Source organism: Puntigrus tetrazona, chromosome 5 (assembly GCF_018831695.1).
Source record: "Puntigrus tetrazona isolate hp1 chromosome 5, ASM1883169v1, whole genome shotgun sequence".
In the NCBI taxonomy this organism is placed as follows: Eukaryota; Metazoa; Chordata; class Actinopteri; order Cypriniformes; family Cyprinidae; genus Puntigrus; species Puntigrus tetrazona.
The window spans coordinates 2,354,817-2,376,320 of record NC_056703.1 but is presented as its reverse complement, the minus strand read 5'-3'; the positions used below and the strand labels follow the sequence as shown (position 1 = coordinate 2,376,320).

Below are 21,504 nucleotides of genomic sequence, written 5' to 3'. Positions count from 1 at the left end.
GCACGGATAAATATCTAAATGGACAAATCTAACAATGTGGTTTAATTTATATACTCTACTGTTCAAAACTTGATCTGTAAATTTTTTTTATTTAAAATGGCTTTGAAAGAAGTCTCTTAATGGTACTAAAAATATGACATTTTATTAACATAAAATACTTAAGATGTACTTTTTTACAGTGATGGCAAAGCTGAATTTTAAGTTTTCAGAATTTTTCAGAAATTATTTTTGCTATGCCTTTTGGTGCTCAAGAAAATATTTATTATCAGTGTTGATGTTATGCGCTACAATATTATAGATATTAGAGATAACCGTAGATAACCGTTTTGCGAATTATTGCCATAAACAATGCAACTACAGCATATAAAACTCAATTTTCATCAACTGATCAATTTAATCCATCTATGCAGTATAAAAGTATTCATTTATTTTACAAAAAAAAATAAAAAATCTAATATTCGCGTTTTTGTCAATCAATTACTCCAATTACCATTTCGGTGCAGGACTGTGTAGTAAGAACCTGTAGGCTTATATGGTGAAGAACACATGGACCAAACAATGAGTTTTAGGGTTTTAGGTTTCTCCTCCTGATTGGTCCCAGTTCGCGGCGTGCCTGGCGCCCTCTGGAGGATTATTTGGAAAAGCCACAAGTTGCTAGTGTACTGTACAACACTCCTCCTTACAGCTGGTTTGTCTTCGTCTCCAGGAAATCAGTTGAAACCTGTTCCGAGCAAAATGGCTGCAATATGCTGCGTTTAACCCTCGAGGATTTTCAGACGCGCCGCTCGGAAAGTCGCATGGTGTTCGCCACAGTTGAAGAGTCGAATGGGATTTTTGTGAGTGTGAGTGATCGCTGGCGAGCTCTAGGCCCTTCAGTGATGCCTCGGACCGTCGTGAGATCCTGAGCCGATCAGAGCTCCGCTTTACAGAGCTGGATACTCCGCGTACTCCAGGAAGAGAGGTGAATGACTTATTGATGTCCGATCTTTGAGCTTAATCCTGCGTGAACATAAACGGCAGAGAAAAGTAACTTGGTGAGAGTTTTATTATGTGCTAAATGAAGAAACTTATTTATACTAAATAAAAATATATAGGTTTGATGGTTCTTTGATAATGTAAATAAATAATTTTCTGTATTTATTTTGTTAGCGAGCAAGCGTTGTCTGACAGTTGACACTTAAATTGGTCGAACGGCTTCGCAATCGAGTACCAGTTCTCATGACTACAAACAATTCTTTGATTCAGTTTGTACTATATACCGAAATCAGTTTGTTTTCTTCATCTTCGTTTTCTCTGCCGCTGTAGAGGACACCGTACAAAAATACTCTTGACTTTGTTTTCTGAGCGAAATATTCACGTGCTGAAATGGGAACGCGCGACTCGTATGAATCAGTTCTTTTGAATGAATCAAAACATTCGAAACTGTTTGTTCCGAATTTTTAGCATGAATTCTCTCTTTTAATAACAGTGCCTCATCTGGTACTTAGACTTGCTTTGTGAATTAAACTTACACGATAATGTCTTTATGCCGTCGACGTTTTTAAAGCGTAAACAAAAAAACGGTTTGTCTACATCTGTGTTGTCAGTACTGTATGTGCCAGTCAGCAGCCCACGCAGGACTGACGGTGTCTTAACGCCTAGTGTACTGCCTTAATAGACAGCACTTTTGAATATCATGGTCAACCCAGAAATGTTGTACAGGTAGGCAGCGCTGTACGTTTTTAGACAAAGTTCTCTATCTCTCTCTCTCTCTCTCTCTCTCTCTCTCTCTCTCTGTCTCTCTCTCTCTCTCTCTCTCTCTCTCTCTCTCTCTGTCTGTCTCTGTCTCTCTGTTTCTCTCTCTCTCTCTCTCTCTCTCTCTCTCTCTCTCTCTCTCTGTCTCTGTACACACAGAAACCTGGCCACTGAGTTTATGAGCAGCCTGGAGAGAGACAGGGAATCATGCTGCCTCCGTCAAGAAGGGATTTTGTATCTCTGACTCTCAGCGAAAGTGGCAGCTACACCAACAGCAAGCAATGGCGGCGGCAGTCGTGCTGGAGAGTGAGTTAATATTCAACAATCATTTGTTTGTCAACATTGTAGTTTCAAGGCTCATCTGTTGGGTAATCTGATTGCTTTGCCCAATATTTGATTACAAAAACGTGACATAATCATCTTGGCTTTGTCTCCAGAAATGGAAACAGCTGTCCAGATTGCAGCGCAGCCTGATCCTGTTTACACTCATGCTGTTGTTGGTTTGTGGAATTGCCACATCTCCCACTCTTATAGGGCACTGGAGAGGTGAGATGCTGTAATGCAATTGAAAACGAGCTTTCAAATTGACTTTGAATGAGAGTAATACATAAAGTCACGGTAGCGCTTTATTTTACATTTCTGTTCCTTATGTACATACTATACGTGTGCTGTAAAATAAAGTGCAAGCAAAATTGGAACATGCCTCTTCTAGAGTAGGGTTGTACCAAAAGTAGAGATGAAGTATGCATATCCAATCGAAATGAAGCAGGTCTAAATGTGAGCTTTTATTAAATTAAAGCAGAGAGAAATACGTAGTTTCACTCAAAAATAAAGTTACAAGGTCAAAATAAGCGTACTCATGCCATCAGACTCATTAAACTTTCTCTGTGTTTGTTTCTCAGATGGTGTGGTAGCGGAGAAACGAGAAATGATGGAAAACAGCCATTTGTCGTCAACCTGAAAAATGAGTACAAGTCCATTCTTCACGAGCCACCCTCTGAGGTTAGCCTGACCTATTTGTTTCTTGCTTTCTTTTTGGATGGCCTCTTTTTATGAGTAACCTGATAACTCAAGGTTACAGGCTGGGCTTTTTCATGGCAGTAACATGTTTGGTTCTGAAAAATAGAAAAAGGACTACCGTAGACGTGGACCTCCTGTCTTTCAGAACCGTTTTCAAACCAAAACAAATGTTTGAGTCTGTTGGGAGTAGAAAATCAGGAACTGGACCTGAAGAATGCAGATAAAGGATCTGAAGGAGGAAAGCCAATCATTAGGTTTGATGTTTAATGTCAGCTGTACTTAAAAACCTTATGATTACAAAAGCATGTGCATTTTGCATGATTGATGAGCTTGGCTAGTGTGAAGGAGTTCATAATTGTATGTTTTGTTTATTGTTTTCTCACATGTGTGTAGTTGGCGTGGAGCTGTGATAGAAGAAGAACAGGCATCTGATACTGACACCAAAGACACAGAAATCCAAGGCGACGCAGCTTCATTAGCACTTGGTTTGTTATTTTGTCAGCTACACTCCTTTTGATATAGAACAGGAAAGAGCCAGTTGCTCGATCTATTAATACTTTCTAAATATAAACCCATTTTATGCAGCTGATCTGCCGAATTCATTTGTTTCTTTTTACGGATTGCACTGAAGCAGCTGTTTCCTGTGTTTCTGTTTCTTTCAGCTGAGAGCAGATTGGAGACTGTAAGGGAAGCCTTAAGACATGCCTGGAAGGGTTACAAGAACTTTGCTTGGGGTCACGATGAGCTAAAACCAATCTCTAAATCATATGGAGAGTGGTTTGGACTTGAAGCTGACCCTAATTGATGCTCTGGACACCATGTGGATCTTGGGTCTCAAAGAGGGTAATTTAGTTTGCAAGAAGAAGAAAAAATACGTTACAGAGTCCAACATAGACCCAAGTTGGGGTTTTTGTCCGTCTCCCAAGCTCTTGTTGGGAAAATATTCCAGTCCAAGTCACAAGAAATTAAAAACTTATTTATTACACTTCTAAATTTTATTAGTTTTTTAAGTGTAATATATGTATAGTTAATATATTTGTCCATTGGTGGACAAAACAGATCAGCCCTAAACTTACAGCCTTGGTTAAACCCACCTTACTGTGTCAGGCTGGTTAAGAAGTTCAAAGAAACAAACCAATTCTAGCAGCACAGAACCACCATTTTTACACATTTGTGGAAATCAACCAACAAAATACTTAATAATAGTAATGAGTCTTCATATTACGAAAATGCAATTTTTATGTTTACTGAGCTTTTTATGGTGTGTAATGTGCTTTTACTTGATTTACATAAATCTTGTTGACAGAGTTTGCAGAGGCCAGGAGTGGGTGGCCAAAGAGCTCTCCTTCGATAAGAATGTGGATGTTAATCTGTTTGAGAGCACCATTCGTATACTGGGTGGCCTTCTGAGTACTTACCATCTCACCGGAGACTCCTTGTTCCTGGAAAAAGCTGTGAGTAAAGAAGACGTGCTAATGAAAGGGCTGGAGTCTTCAAAGTTTTTCTTTATCCTGTTACTGTGTTCTGGTGATTTCAGAAAGATATTGGCTCCAGACTGATGCCCGCCTTTACCACTGCCTCAAAAATCCCTATTCGGATGTGAATATAGGCAGGGCGGCTCATCCACCGCAGTGGACTTCAGACAGTACCGTAGCTGAGGTCACCAGCATTCAGCTAGAATTCAGAGAGCTCAGTCGACTTACCGGAGACCCCAAATACAAGGTCAAGACAATGGACAGTCTTTCTCAGTTAAGACCTGAACACTCATTTAAGCAATTCTGTTCTCATAGCAACAGGTGGTTACTTCCGTTTCTTTCCGTAGCTGGCTGTAATGGAGGTGATGAAGCAGGTGCATAATTTGGATGGAAAGCAAGATGGGTTAGTGCCGATGTTTATCAATACCAACAACGGGCTGTTCACGCATCAGGGCACTTACACATTGGGCGCCAGGGCTGACAGCTACTACGAGTACCTACTGAAGCAGTGGATACAAGGAGGCGAGACTGAGAATGAGTGGGTAGAGTCTTGATTTCAGTCAAAACCTGTATTAAGTCACTATATTTGTAGCAATAGCCAGAAATACATTGTATGGGTCACAATTATCAAAAAATCATTAGTATATTAATTAAAGATCATGTTCCATTAAGATATTTTCTAAATTTATTACTGTAAATATATCAAAACGTATTATTTGATTATTATTTGAGTAATATACATTGCTAAGAACATCATTTTGGACACGATTTTTCTCAATATTTAGATTTTTGGTTTGCATCTCAGCCACATATTTTCCTATCCTAACATGAATCAATGGAAAGCTTATTTATTCATCTTCCAGATGAATGAAAAATTGACACTTGAGACTGGATTTGTGGTCCAGGATCACATATACAGCTCCAGGTTCAGAGATTTTGTGCTCCCTTTTTTAGATTGCTGGATGACTACCTCCTGGCTGTGGAAGGTGTGAAGAAAAACCTCCTGAAAAAGTCCACTCCTTCTGGCCTTACATTTGTAGGAGAACTGTCCCATGGCCACTTCAGTCCCAAAATGGTATACTTGTTCTTGATATGAAATGTAATCATCTTTGTGATCTTCTCAAAGAAAAACAAGCCATCAGGCCCATTAGAATCAAATGGCTCATGTAGCCCCTTTTCCCCTCCTTTCTTGTTTCTTTCAGGACCACTTGGTTTTGTTTCCTGCCTGGCACACTTGCACTTAGGGCACATTACGGCCTTCCTGCTGATCACATGGAGCTGGCAAAACAGCTGATAGAGACTTGCTACCAGATGTACGCCCAGATGGAGGCAGGTCTGAGCCGGAGATAGCTCATTTCAACATGCATGAGAGCAGCACACAGGATGTAGATGTAAAGGTGAGCTCAGGAAGAGCTTTTAGTTGGCAGCTGTGAAACAGTTTTTGAGTATGTGAAATGTAATCATCTTTGTGATCTCATAATGTCCTACAGATTGCAGACCGACACAACCTTCTGCGGCCAGAGACTGTAGAGAGCCTCTTCTACATGTACAGGTTCACTAAGGATAAGAAGTACCAGCAGTGGGGCTGGGAGATCCTTCAGAACTTCAATAAGTACACAAGGGTATGTGAGAGAGTGATGAAACGGATCCACTGTCACTTTGAAATGTTTTAGGACATGCAAAACTGTGGAAGGTACATGTTGTTCTGCACTGCGTCCAAATTTACATGTTTTCTATTCTAAATGATATGCGAGATAATTCTGACTATTTAAAAGTTTTAAGATCAGTATTTTTTTCTTTTTTTAAATTTACATTTAGTTAAATTTACATTTACTTTATATTTAGTAAAAATTTATGAAATTAATCAAAAGTAACAGTAAATGCATATGTTACAAAAGGTATTTTAAATGCATACTGTTCTCTTGAACCTTTTTTTATTTATAATAGCATGAAAGTACAAATCGGCATTATAGAGTGATTTCTGAAGGATCATGTGACACTTATTACTGGAGTAATGACTTCACTTAATCACAGGAATAAGTTACATTATACAAGTAAAATAAAGAACAGATTTTAAATGTTAATAAAATGCAAAATATTACAGTTTTTACTGTACTGATTAAATAAATGTAGCCAAATAAGCGCACATTGGTGAGCATAAGAAAAATTGTATCAATTTTTCTTATTTCAGAGATGAAACATTCTTTAAAATGAAAAATATTAAAAGTACATGGGAAAGGAGAATTCAAAAAAAAAAAAACCTCTAATAGTCTCTAAAGTTAGTTAAAAGTAAAATGAAATAAAAATCCTTATCCATTGGTCAGAAAATGTGAAATTGAATGCTGTCATATTGTAAAAAAAATTCTGGCCCAAATCCAAATATTGGTGCTTTGTCAGAACAAGACTCTTGATATCATTGGCTCACATCTAAACGTCATGTTGCTACATGACTTCTCATATTCTTGGTTTATTCAAACATTGCCTCGCTCCATTTCCAACTGTACTTGCACTTTCTCTCTGTGCTTTTCTGAACCTTACATTTAGTCTTCTGTTCATATCAACAGTTTACAAGAATGTTTCCAAACACCCTTCAGTGTCTTCCTCTCCCCACAGGTTTCCACGGAGGTTATCGATCTATAAACAAGCGTTCGTGACCCAGCCAATCCCAATCCTCGAGACAAGATGGAAGCTTCTTCCTGGGTGAGACACTCAAGTACTTCTACCTGCTGTTTTCCAATGACTCAGACCTTATCAGCTTAGACAAGTACATCTTCAACACTGAAGCCCATCCTCTGCCAATATGGCCACAAGCAGCACCAGCATGGCGCGTGCATAACCAAACACACCTCTCTCAGGGCCATGAACACATTTGATATCAAACTGCCATGTTTTTCTACACTATGAACTCTTTGTAATCGAAAGTAACTAACTGGTGAAAAAAAGTTAAAATAGCCATGACAGAAACTGTTTGTAGATGTGTAGTTTCTGATTGTACTAGTTATCTGTATGTTTCTATTAATAGAGTTTCTGAATTTTTTACTCTATTTATGCTATCGTGATGCTGTCGATCAGCTATTGAATCATTATGTGCAGTCTTTTAGCCCAAGCACACGGACAAAAATGTTCATACTGTGAAACCGTATGGGGACTGCAAGCACTTTATGGTGTGTTTTGAGGTTTTTAGTGTGTGTGTAGCGTTTTCTTATTATGAAAGAATTGCTGTTGTTTGGGGAGTGTTTACGCCATCATCTGATGGTCTGTTTAGCTTTGTAGAAATTTTCTTTTAAATCATAAGTTTGTTGTTTTCCAGAGCTAATATCGCCTATGCCATCATTGAAACATTCGGTATTGTTATCAGGCAGCACTGTATGATTTTATCTTGCGATCAAGCACTGCGCAAGGAGATGTTTGTTTTATTAATTATTTAATCATTTTGAGCTAAAACCCCAAGCGTGCTGAGGATTTTTAAAATGTCATTCCTGTGAATAGGAGAAATAGTTTTGGGTTTTTGACCTTGGTGTTAGTTAGAGGCTTCATTATTATTTTTATATATTAAATATGTCTTCTTTTGATGTTGAAACTCACTAGCAGGTGAACCATTATTTTTTTTTTTGTCCAATTTGGTCCCACTCGTGATTGTAGTCAGAATAGAGCGTTAATCAAGCACAATGTTTTTAAGGGCATATATTATGGCAGTTTTCAGTCTTTCAGGGGACCTAGATCAGATGTGATTGTGTAGTATTTGTGTATGAAGAACTTTATGGTATTAGTAGATTGTTTTGTAAAATATGAAAAATTGGATTTTGTTTTCTTGGGGTGGATTTCTTACAACTTTAATATTCCGAATGTTTTCTTGCAGGAAGAACAGTGAAATGTTTGCTATTCATTTTGCTACTTGTTGCTAAACAGTTTGTGGTCCTGAGCTTAAATAGAATAGAAAAAATATTTTTGACCATCATATAATATTCCTACTGTTTACAGATGTACTACGTGCATTGTATTTAAAAATTGTGATTGAAAATTACGGCCTGGTTTTATAGACAGGATTGGGTCATAGTTCACTTAGGACACTTAAGTAATTTTAACTTGCATTTTAGATCAGTCAGTGCAAGTTTCTTTCCGTTGAAATAGAAAAGATTTACATTAAATCTGAAACAAGGCATAAGATTTGTCTGTGAAACAAGGGGTATATTTCACTGTGGAGAATCTTACATTAACATCCATTTTAGCTAGTATGTACATTAAAACCATTGGAGATGTTCATCAAGGGCTGATCATTTACCGTTTTCGTTATTTGTGCTGTGGTGAGGTGTTCTGTTCGCGTGTGCCTTTATATTCAGAGCAATGACAAATGTTGTCTATTTTCAAGCCAGAGAATCACGTTTTTACAAGATTTCAACCTATTTTAAACATCTCATTCCTGTTGTGAAGCTATCTACAACTTTTGTGATTTATTTATAATACAGCGTGGAAGTGTTAAAATAACTTGCTATCTGTACTTTTTTTTTTCTCTTATTTTGTGAGAAACTAGAGATAGCTAGACTCAATTGAGCTTTATGAAAAATGAAGGGCTTTTCATGCTTCGCTCTCGTTTGTGCAAGTGTCTCAAAATCAGATGCATCACGCACATTGACGAATCAGCATATTTTTGAATCATTCGTACACAAAGATATGACATGAACTTCAGAAAAAATGTGTACAACAGGAGTGATGACAATATGTGATAAAGCTGTACATATTCCTTGGCACAAAATAAGTGAGTTTGTACATATGTTCTTCTTTTTATTGAAAAAAATTATTTCTTGATTGTATCTTTTTAATGTCCATTTTTTGTGGAAAATAAATTGAGTTAATATCTTACGAGTTTACAATGTTGAAATAAATTGCACATAATGAACTCATGATGACTCCTTCATTGCTGCCTTCACCCATTGAGCAATGATTTCAGACTCCTTCTTCCGAGCCACAATCACAGACTCGGGATCATTAGGGTTGGACTCCCTAAGAAGAAAAGGAAAAACCCAAGAATGATCAGATGACAGTCAAATGTGCATTTTATTGTCTTATTTTCAAAGAGTATGCACCTTAAATCCAGATGATGAGCCCCCTCTGGTATGTTGATTGCAATCAGCGATGGACTGAGTGACTTCCTGATCTACAGTTGATTAGAATTCCATCATCGTTTCACAGAGAAGCACAACAAAACATTTTGTTATTTGAGTCGCTGTTGAGGTCTACACAATTAATAAATTGAATTATTCAGATCATCATTTGTAGAGAGGGGCGGAAAAAAACAGGCAAAAAAAGTGTAGCCCTTTTAAAAAGTTTGAAAGTTTATACTTTCTTACCCCTCCATTAGCCCAAGGATCGAGATCACCGTTGGAAAATATGATATTGCTTGCGGTGGAGAGATCTAGAGAGAAAAATTCAAATGGATGCAACACTGAGCTCCCATTTCATTGTAAACATCAATGAATATTAAAAGGACCAAAGGCAAGCAGAACCTGATGTATAATCATGAGGTAAATCCGAAAGACACTGTTTGTTAGTTTCAGCTTACCATCGCCCCAGAACTGTGTCTTCAGCCAGCCTGGACGCGGCACTACTCCCCATCTCTTTAAGCAATACTGTTCTCTCTGCTGCTCGGTGAATGGCATAGGCGGGAACATATCCGTCACATTGTTACTCTCATAGCACATCTCGATCTCTGTGCAGGCCTAATAATAAAACATTTATATACAATTACAAGTGAAATGAAAGCCTATTTATACTATAACAACTCCAATACATTAGATCAAACTTACTACTTTACAGAGTAATATAACCAATTTCTACAAATTATAGGCATGGTTTAATAGGCAGGGCTTAGCCATGATTAGGTTATAGTTCAATTAGGACATTTAAGCAAAGTATTTGGACGATTCGACTTTTGATTCCATCATCAGAAGTCAATGATCTTTTTGGAATGGGCTTTTGGTTAATTGTCATTAGTAATGTGGTTAACTGTAGAATACAGTATTAAAGCTTTTACATGTTTGGAAAAGGTGGTTTCTAACAATTGGCCAAGAGGTTTTCAGACAAATCGTTGTCACATGCCATTCCAACTGGAATCATTGTTTACAGACGACATTTATCCTGTTTGAGGCTTCAGAATTCATAAATGTTGATGAACAAGTTATATAAGAATCAAACTTTTGTTGGATTTTTCTACACATAATAATCCAAAAGCCAATGAAAAATCCTATTGGAGCAGAAGCGATGCAGACTTCTGGGTTGGCCTACTAAATGGCGTCATCTCTACAGCATTCTGTAGTGTCCATATAAATCTGTTTTACTAGAGATTTGCGTTAAAATCAATATTCAGGGTTTAGAGAACTAATCAAGGTACCTGGTAATCCCATGCATAACTGTTAAAGCCAAGTCCACAGCCCGGTGGGGTCAGCGCACTCCACATAGAGACTGTAGAGGTCATAACATGCGAGCTGGCCAGTGGAATTATACACGATGCCTGTGGGGAGGCACAAAATTAATGGCGAAGCCTTTTGAGCCATGCCAGTAGCAGAGGATTTAAAAAGAAACACAAAATGAAATCTGTGCAAATCTGCAGTCATTTACCGACAGTATCTCGGAGTGCTGACATAAGATCAGTGCCATTCAGCATGGTTTCACCGCCACCTGTAAAAGTAAAAAGCACTGGGATTTATCTTTAGGACACACAATCACAGCGGTTCAGCGGAACCGCACTGCTAAACAAGTTGGAATGGTTTAATTTGCTACATGCATCAGGAAAACATCTGATTAACACCATTAGGTATTGCGTTATGCACTGAGGTATTTCAGTGGCAAGCATTTAGTTTTTATGCTATCCCCTTCCTTCTGGTGATGGGATTGTCTGAAAATTCATGACAGTGAAAGGTCAATACCTTCACAGGGAAGGCTGGCATGCTGCCCATGAAATGAGTGCTGTAAGGATAATCCAGCATGGCCATCATGGTGAAGGCGTTACGTAAGAGTCCGTTCAGCTGATGAATGTCCTTTGGGGTGGAGGAGTTTTACACAGGGAGAAGGCAGACTGGATGTGTCTGTAGTCTATGTAAGTAAGTATAATTGGTATACATGAAGAATGAAATCCATTTTGAAAACAAAAGCAAGCACAAATTGAACAAGGTTAACCATACCTTTCTGTTGTGCCAAAGTGTTGAGCTTCTGAAAGCTCCTTGAACTGCATCTCTGCAGGCAGGCTTAAACTTCTCAAAATCCTGGTGAGCAAGCGGAACACATTAGCATTACGCTAATACAAAATCTTAAACACTTTTATGTACAAAACGTATTATATTGTAAAAGCGTGTTTTAAAACAAAGAAAGGGATTGTAAATGCTGTCATTTTATGGTTTATATAATTTGGGTAATTAGTTTATATTTGGTCACTTTCATAATTTAGAATTCTTTCTGTTCATTATGTGTACTTTTATTATGCGTTATGAGACTTTTATTTTGACATCTTGTTTCTAGCACATGCGCAAATGCTCACGCAGGCCTGAGACTTTTCCTTCCACTTGCTAGCGGCAAGTTTATATATATCGTGTGTACTCTGCTAAAAGTTTGCTCTCGTCAAAAGGACTTGAACAAAGAAGACAAAGACTGTAAGACTGTTTCTCTTTCTCATAGCATGCAGCAAGCGAGGTATTTAGTTTTTGTTTGATTAGTTTATTAGTGCTTGTTTTATTAAGTCTATAAAATGTTAGTATGGTTGTTAATATGATGTCTTTATTTTATTGTAAATACTTGTTTAGTTTTCACGGTGGATTTTGGAGAAAATCCTTGAAAAAACCTGTAGCGGAGAACCGCTAGTGTCTATCTATGTGTGCTGGAGGAAGTTACAGTGATTAAATATGAACTTACAGCGGTAACATCCCGGAAAAACTGTCTAGAGTCTCCAAGACCCGCGGTGGACAGGATGGGAGCACTAGCGGCTAACGCTCCAGTCACAATATTAGGGTACCTTATTCTCATGTAAACACTTAACATTCCTCCATAGCTGAAAAACAGACATAACATATACTACTGGTCACAATACAGTAACGATAATTTAAAAAGTGTCACGTGATCCATCAGAAATCAGTCTAACATGCTGAAATGTTGCACTAGGAACATTTCTTATTATCAATATTAAAGGTTTTGCTTCTCTAGAAACCATGATGCGCCACCACTGAAACATTGTAAAATGCATTACACTGATCAAAGAAAGAATTAATAGATTTCATTTCCAATAAATGCTGTTCTTTTGAACTTTGTAATTATCAATGAATGCATCATGATGTCCATAAAAATTTAAATTAATACATAAAATAACATTATTAATATGAACTATAAAAACTAAGCATCAATGAAAATATTACAATGATGTGACAGACTGGAGTAATGGCTGCTGAAATTTTAGCTTTGCCATCACAGGAATAATAATAAAAAAATTAAGAAGTAAATTGTAGCAATATCTCACAATAATAATATTAATAATAATAATAATAATAATATCTCACCTTGGTGAGAAAAAGTCTAAAACATTACAAATGCATTTCATTTCAAACTTTTGACTGGCAATGTACAGGACTGAAAGTATTTGTTGTTATTCTATGTTTAACTTAATAATGAATCAATATCATGTAACTAATGGTTATGTGTGTGTGTGTGTGTGTGTGTGTGTGTGTGTGTGTGTGTATATATATATATATATATATATATATATATATATATATATATATATATATATATATATATATATATATATATATATATATATATATATATATATATATATAGACACATAGACACACACACACACACTATATATCTGTCAGAAGGTATGAGCTCACTGAATCCTCACCTTCCACCAAAGGCGATGACAGGACATTTCTGAGCTCCCAGTTCCTTCTTCAGCGCCGTGATCATGACCGCATAGTCAGCCAGGGCCTGTTCCACCATCAAAAGCCCCACATTGGGGATATTAAAGGACTCTTTCCCAAATGGAAGAGATTTTCCATAGTACCTCTAGAGTTTAAAGTAAAACTTAAGATTAGTAGACAGTTGCAAACTGTATGACTGCATAAACCTGACATCAAATAAAGACTGATCGTACGACTCAAGTTACATGAAAATCTTACATGCTCAGCGAATATCACCAGGGCTCCCTGCACAGATGCCAGCTCTGTGATAAACCCTGAATTTCGTGCAAACTCCCATACGTCCCCTTCGTTGCCAGCATAAAAGAAAACAGGTCCACTGCCTTTCTTCCAGTACTGATCTACAGCAAACACAATACACTCACTCAGTGTGGATATAATATAAAAGTTTAATAAAAGTTTTGGCAGATTATTATTACCTGTAATAAGGTAGCGCTGGTCGTATGTGCCATTGCCGAGACTGTTGTAATTGAAGTGGTCTAAAACTTGTTTAAAATACTTTTCCTTGAAATCAGGAGCAAGGTCTCTGTGAGATGGGATGACCTCCTTATTGAGCTTTTCCTTCTAAAACAGAAAATCCCGAAGAGGAGAATTCAAAAACGGACCGAAGAAACGTTTGAAAAACGAACGGAGAGAGAACTGAGGATCTTCGTCAGCAATAAAATGTCACGAATCAACAAACAATTATATGAAAACTTGCCACAGATGAACGCGTCTCAGTTTTCCACCGAAGATCAGCAGCACAGATCAAGGAAAAGCCAACGTGCAGCCATTCTCACAGAGACCCACACAACAAGCCTGGAACCCAGCAAAGTTCCTAAAATCAACACAGGGCTACTGACTGTCATGTGATCATGTCAGCTGTCATGTGATTTGTGTCATGTTTACAAGTCGTCTATAAACGTTGCAGACGAGCGATTATCTCTGTTGGGTCAAAAGTACGGCATGTGATCCACACCGTTATCTTGAGGGTTGTTAAAGCAATCAACACAGCAGCTTGGCAGGTTAATAATAATTTCAAGTATAGGTCTCGCTAATGGGAGTTACCACATCAGGGCGTTTTTAAACTGTGTTACCTGATTGGCTGACGTCGTAGTGAGCGTCGGTTTAGGGGTGGGGTTAGATCAGAGGGATAATTTTAACGGCATGATTGTGAAACACCCATATATTTGAAAACTCCCGAAATCTAGAAACGCCTACTTTTTGTTGTGCAGAGACCTCCGTCTCAATAGGTGTGTTCGACTTGAAGCTGCGCTTCGGCGTATGACATAAAAGTACCCCAACAGTTTCAGAATAAAAGTCAAAAACAATTTCAAAGTAAAAGTCTTCATGCTTTAAAATACGTGACATGATATTATGTACGTAAGTGTATGTTTATAAATATAAATAAATCAATACATTAATCTAAAATGAATAAATAATACATTTCTACGATGTACTCAATAATTAGTTTAACTTCATTCTAAATGGAAGGCCTATGTAAAAATATATATATATTTCCAAGTATCAAAAAACATGTTCCAGAAAATACCTAAATTATTTTCACAGTCTCAAACTCCTATATCCCTCCAAAAGGCTGCATTATTCACGATGCAAAAACATGATTTTAATTTGATTTACACAAGCACGTGAAACTGTTAAATTTAAACCAAAGATAGAGTTCAATAACAACGTGAAGAATCTAATCCTGAATTTGATTGTAATGGTGAGAATTTTTAATAATGGGGTTAGGATTTGTGCTTCAGTGACTATTTCTGCATTAAAAATGTTTGCATTTTACGTCGTTACTTACCAGATGGTGGCGACTAGTGCCTTTTGTGTGCTGTGTGTCTTTTTGTGAGTTAGTCTTTGGATCACTCAGATTGTCAGTATTTAAAAAGAATTTGGAAGTGTTTAGCATCTAACACTCAGCATACTCATATAAAGGTGTCAATGGCCAATAAACCGCAATGATAGTTTTTTTGTAGTATTTGTGTTTACAGTATATATATATATATATATATATATATATATATATATATATATATATATATATATATATATATATTAATAATACAACAAAACTGTACATCAACAAAGCAATAAATTTTTAGACATTACAAGTAATTTGCACTTTTTTTTTTTAATTGTCTTAAATTGTGTTTTAGATTACAAACCCATAGAACCCTTGTGGGATTGTTTACCAAACATCTGTAGCGCCATCTAAGGTTAAATTAGAGTACGTCTGCTCTCCTGGATGTTTCACTTCTATCCCACATAGTTTAATATGTTCTTCGCATGTATCTTAACATATCTACATGTGGACAAATGCGCTACAAATTGTGTCAAAACACATCCTTTTTTTGCCTGTTTCTTTTTGAGATCATGTAAAATTAAAGATAATTTTAACCCCCAAAAAAATCTAAAGCTGTAAACTTGCTATATAAACATGGTAATATAGCAATGCCGGGATTCCTCTCTCCAGTCTTTTTCTTGACTCTCTTCCTATTAAAATAAATGTCAGGCAATGACTAAGTGCTCCCTGGTAGTGTAACTCTTGGCCAGACAACCTTTATAGTTACTTTTTTTAGTGTGCTGTATATATTATTGTGTAGGTGTGCACATTGTCTTCGGTTTCCTTATGCATCAGCTTTTTGTTTAATTGAGCCATTGTGTACGTGCTCCACCTGCTCCTCAACAAGCCTCTGTCTGTCTCTGCCGGGAATGTGGTACTTCCTGAAAGCATGGTGGGAGGAACCACAGCTGTGTGTCACAATACAAAAATCACTTCCCTGTGAGTTCGCTGAGAACTCTGACTTACACCTGTTCAGGAGCCACGCTCATATTCTTGATCTTTCGTTTCTAGAAAGCAGTTCGGGTTCCTGACTTGTCTCTGTCAGTTTCTAAGCAGTGGTAAGTGTCCCAGTTGTACTAGTATTAGGTTATGGTTTTATTTTCTTTTAAGAACCTGCATACAGCTCATAGTCTCGCCTGTATTTGCCACGTTCACTCTTTTTGTTCTTAGTGATATTAGATGCAAAAATATTGTGTTTTCTCAGTACAGCTTAGTATAGAGTAATTCTGAAATATCAGTTGATTATTTTGTATTTTGTTGTAGAGGGCCATGCTGTATATAGAGTTGATCAAGCTGTGGGATGAGGCCGTGAGGAAGCGATAGGCGGCCGGGACTGGCAGTGTGCTCTCACTAAACTCAACCAGATCACAGAACACAACTGTACGCACTATGTTTGTGGTTGCTTGACACACACATGCCCTGGGTCAAGTGGACTCGGCCATCAAGGTACAATTACAAGTGTGGTAAATGTAGGATATCTCTTTCAATAATTCAATACAATTATCATTGTCTATGTCTATACTTTACTTTTAGGGGTTTTTTTTTTAGATGCCACAAAATATGACTATACAGGCAGCTGTGTGTTTGTGTGTTGTATGTCATTATTTACACTTAATATGATTATTACAAATGTATAGACTATTATTTGGAAACTATTTAGTTTTATTATTAATTTATTTACTTATTTTTGCTTACAATAGTATTCTAACTCTAATGTTGTCATATAAATTAATGTTTTTCTATTTGAATCAAATTAATGTATTATAAGTTATTTAGAAATCATACTTATGTTAAAAGTTGTTGAGGAGTTATATAAAGTTATATAAATATATAAATATCTAGATGTATTTTAGAAGATTTTCTGCTATATATATATATATATATATATATATATATATATATATATATATATATATATATATATATATATATATTTATATTTTATTATTTTTATTATTTTATTTTTTTTTTTTTTTTTTTTTTTCCATGGTTCCCCAGTGCTTCCTTGTGGCCCCCAATTTGAAAACCCTTTGCTTAGTTCATAATTTTGTTATTTTAAGGTAGTTAAAAATATAATCTGGAAATACAAACTGCAATTGCTAGATAAAAGGAGATGTGGTTTGAGAGTCTCTGACAATGTCAAATGCTGTTTTTAGGCTCTCGACCAGGTAATCGCAAAGGATTCGTGTCTTGCTGTGGGATTTTCCAGAGGTCTGCCGTTCATATGATGGCAAACAGGTGAGGATACTGTAGCTCTCTGTGAACAAGCAGACTAGTCACGCTTCAGAGTGGCCTGCAACAAAAACATCTTAAACATTGACCTCTTTTGTTTTAAAGTTGATGTTCTGGGCGGCTGATTCGCTTTCATCTGACACTGCCTCTTTGTTCTCTTGCTCGCTCTCTGTTTCATTCTCTTTCCCTTCTGTCTGTGTCTGTCTTTTCCTAACACCAGGCTGGAGGAGGCATTAGCTGACTGTATATGGGCTCAGAAATATATGAGAGGAAAACCCTGTTATTGACTACAAACAGCTGGGCCTTCGCTATAAAATGTACAGCTGGCAGGTCGGAACATAAGCATATTTCTCTTTGTATGCTCAAAAAAAGTTTAACCAAAACCATGTATAACGGTATGATTGTTTGAATTTGTTTTATTGACAAGTGGGAAACTGTTTACAATTTCTGTCTAGCCTTGTGTCAACTCTGCCATTAAACATGAACATTGGTTGAGTTCACCTGTTCAGATATCCATCACAAGGCCTCTTTGAGGGCCGAGTGAAAAAGCTCCACGATTATGCAATGTCAAATGCCAACAAAGAAATAAGATAAGACATAGCCAGCATTCCTTAGTTGTCAGGTTAAGCTCAGGTTAGCCTGAACTGACGAAACAACATTTCTATTCCTCAAATGCCTGTTGGATGAAAAAGAGAAACGTTTGCTTTCTAGAAGTTTCTCAGAGACAAAGAGCAAAAATGTGCCCCACTAATCCACTGTTTGTCATCAGGAATGTGTACTATGGGCATAGTTTATGTAATTTCCTGGTAGAATAATCAAGGCGCAGCCTCATTACTCACTGTGTGCTAGAAAGGAAATGAATTACTTTACAGTTTCCCAAGTGAAGTAAAAATATAATGATACTTTATGTATATATATATATATAGTGAAATCGGTAATGTGAAATGTTCTGATTTTCACAGATTAAAAACAGCTGTGATGCTTAATATTTTGGAGAACATGATCATTTTAAAGGATTGCTCAGCGAACAGAGCAAAATAAAAATCTTTAATAACTTTATAAATGTATTTACTACCTTTTTTGATCAATTGTGTGCATATTTGCTGAATAAAAGTAAAAATGTATTTCAAATTAAACTAAACTTGACCCCCAACAACAGTGTATAATCTAGAATGAACTTATGTAGGATTTCTTTTTTCACTCATAGGTCCTTTATAATGCAGCAGCCGTCCACTCTAGACTGCAGCAATGGGACAAAGCCAGAGAAATTTTGACATCGGCCTCACAGGAGAGGAGCGGGCCGAAGCAACTTGATAGACATAGCTCTAGAGGCTATTTCTGTAAGACCTATGTGACATTTTATCAAAGAAAATGCTAAGAGGAAACTGAAAAAGTTTTTTTCCTCATAGTTGCAAGAGATCCCTCTCTACATTATGATTGATCTTTTAGTGGTAAAGCATTATCGAGTGCAGTATAGGTTGTGATGATTTCAGCAGTCTGTTAAGCTGACAACACTCCACTAAACATTGTAATCATGAAATGCCTATTTTATTCCCAGAGAGAGAGGTTTTGGAGCCTCTGTTGGTTCCTGAGGTGAAGTGTTCCGTCCCAGGAAGCGGGATGTAGACCAGGTTAAACCAAAAAGGGACTTCTTGGTAGGAAGCTAAGGTAACTTGTATCTTCACACAGTACAGCGCCTTTGAAAGCTGTTTGGAAACTAACTATAAGATGCAAACTTCAATAAATGTAAATTGTATGATATTTAAACACAAAAGAACTGGACAAAAAGCATATTTTAAGTACATGCACACTATTACTTGAGAAATATTTATGCTGAAATTAAACTCTTTTTCTTTCAGGTCATCACTTCTTTGATTCCCAATGATGACTTTAGAGTTTTGATCCTCTCAGGCCACAGGTACAATTACAACCTGTTATACTGCACCTGTTAATTTTTTATTTATTTATTTATTTTTTTTTACAAACTTTTGGTTTCTAACTAGACTTTACTGACTATGTATGTCTCTGCAGAAACCAGGCTACTATGAGCCGAAGGTAGAAGATGGCCAGTATGTATTCAGTATTCACCAAATATCAAGACCAGCCTAATACGCAGATATAATAATATATTGTACTAGTTTTGTGTCAACTTTAAGCACAAAAAAAGCACTTCTAATTAAGATAAATATGTTATTCGGCATGGGGAATCTCGTTACATGAAAATGAAGAGTGCATATGTGGCAAAAGGGGGCAGGAGCTCACGGTGCCACTTGGGAGCAGAAGTGTTTTGTACAGTGATGATGACAAAGACGGACTGGCGGTCATTATTTATGATGGGAAGGTGGGATACTCACCATTTCTAGAATTTGATGGACTACAGAGGCTTTGTTTAGATTTGGAGGCACATTAATTGTTTTTCGCCTTTATAACCTACGTTTCTGGCGTTCGCAAAAGCACGCTGAAATGCCATCATTAATATGATATTAAACAGAATGACAGATTATAGAATAACGATTACGATACTTCTCTTTTCCTACTTTAAAAATAGAGAGGTCTGGTCCCCAATTTCCTTCTTGAACCGATGGGCATCAAAAACAAGGGAAAAAACAAGCGAATCGTAAGTGTCCCTTTATTCATTTGTTAACTTCCCTGTATGACTTCTTTCATTTCCAACAGAGTGTTATTTAATGTTTTAAATGTCTTGTAATTTGCCAAGTCTTAGCCAGCTTTTCTCTTAGATACAGTACGTCGAGCTTTATGAATGCAGACAGCTTTAAAAGCTTTTTAATTCTAGTCTAAAAATGTGCTTACACACTTTGCAAACCACAGAAATTTGGCAAAGACCGCGCTTCGCCTCAGCACACCGTTACTTTTAGCCTCATTGTAAGGAAGAGAAAAGCAGTCATAAAAATAAAAAAAAGGTTTAAGAAGTTTATAGCCTCTTGTTACCACTTCTGCCAGATATGTGATGATTAATTGAGCAAAAAGAAGATCTACATTTCCTCGCTTGGCATAGTGTATAAGCATTCAGTGTCTGAACTAAAGTAGCATATTTAGTAATTTTCTCTACATTTTTTGAAGGAACTCGCCAATGGCATCCGCATCCACCAGCCTAAAACCTCCAAACCGACCCCAAGCTCCATCTCAACGTTCATTAGGTACAGAAATGAATTTTAGATAAAACAGAGCATTCAAACTGAAGCGGTTGACTAAATTTGTTGTCTTGGGTATGTGTTTTATTTTCATTAATACATATTATTATAGAAAAAAATAAAAGAAATTTAATCTCTAAACTCTATATATATAATAGATGTTGCAGTTATCACTTCCTGTCTCTCCTTTAACTGTCCTAAAAATAAAAGCAAAAAATGACTGTACCGGTATTCTGAAGAAAGTAGGTTTTCTCTCCTGTAGAGCTGCAGCCCTCCTGTGCCGATGCTACCACACAACTCCTCCTACAACCGGCAGCTCCACCCGCGTCCCCACACAGCAGGTGAGTAACCAAACACACTTGGATATGATGAAAGACTCCTGACCTTGTGGCAGGACAAAGCAGTGGTTTCTTTACCGTTGGGATTTTCACCATTAATTAAAAAGGTTTAAGTCAGTTTACTTTTATTTACACAGCCCTTAATGCAGTTAAGATTGTTTCAAAGCAGCTGCACAGTATTAAGCAGGGGAAGTAACAGAATAAGGAATTAGTGGCGTAAGGTAAAACAGCATTATTTAGCTTCAGTTTTGATTCAGTTCAGTTTAATAATTGTGTAAAAGTACATTATTTATAAAAATAAATAAATACATAAAATGTGTGTATATATATGTATATATATATATGTGTGTGTATATATGTATGTGTATATATATATATATATATATATATATATATATATATATATATATATATATATATATATATATATATATATATATATATCACATACATACATATATATATACACACACACACACACATATGTGTATGTTTATCTTCCTGTCAATTTGTCCAAGCCTGAAAGACAGCATTGCTGACAATATCATATACTGTAGATGGGAAATAGAAGCAGAGCATGATTAATGCAGTGGCACGTCATGGTTGATCTTTTGTGTGAGATGAGATCTTTTGAATGAGTTTTGTGACTCAAAGAGACATGAAGTGGAGTGTTGAAGCAGCAGGCCTTTGATTTGGCCTGATTCAGTCAGAAATACACCCAAGGAGCAAAGAGAAAACTGCTAAAATTTTGAAAGGGGA

The 21,504-nt window shown here is 36.6% G+C and overlaps 1 long non-coding RNA gene and 3 pseudogenes across 1 annotated transcript; 3 read left to right on the top strand and 1 right to left on the bottom strand.

Moving 5' to 3' along the window:
- Window positions 1-596: 596 nt before the first annotated feature.
- LOC122344703 lies at window positions 597-7,404 on the top strand (annotated as a pseudogene).
- A 1,582-nt stretch (window positions 7,405-8,986) lies between these two features.
- On the bottom strand, window positions 8,987-15,391 carry LOC122346094 (annotated as a pseudogene).
- Window positions 15,392-16,292: 901 nt separating this feature from the next.
- Window positions 16,293-19,140, top strand: LOC122346092 (annotated as a pseudogene).
- Window positions 19,141-19,540: 400 nt separating this feature from the next.
- On the top strand, window positions 19,541-20,355 carry LOC122346102. The gene is made up of 3 exons (XR_006251091.1): window positions 19,541-19,596; window positions 19,804-19,872; window positions 20,337-20,355. It is a non-coding gene; the product is annotated as an uncharacterized LOC122346102 (long non-coding RNA).
- Window positions 20,356-21,504: the final 1,149 nt, after the last annotated feature.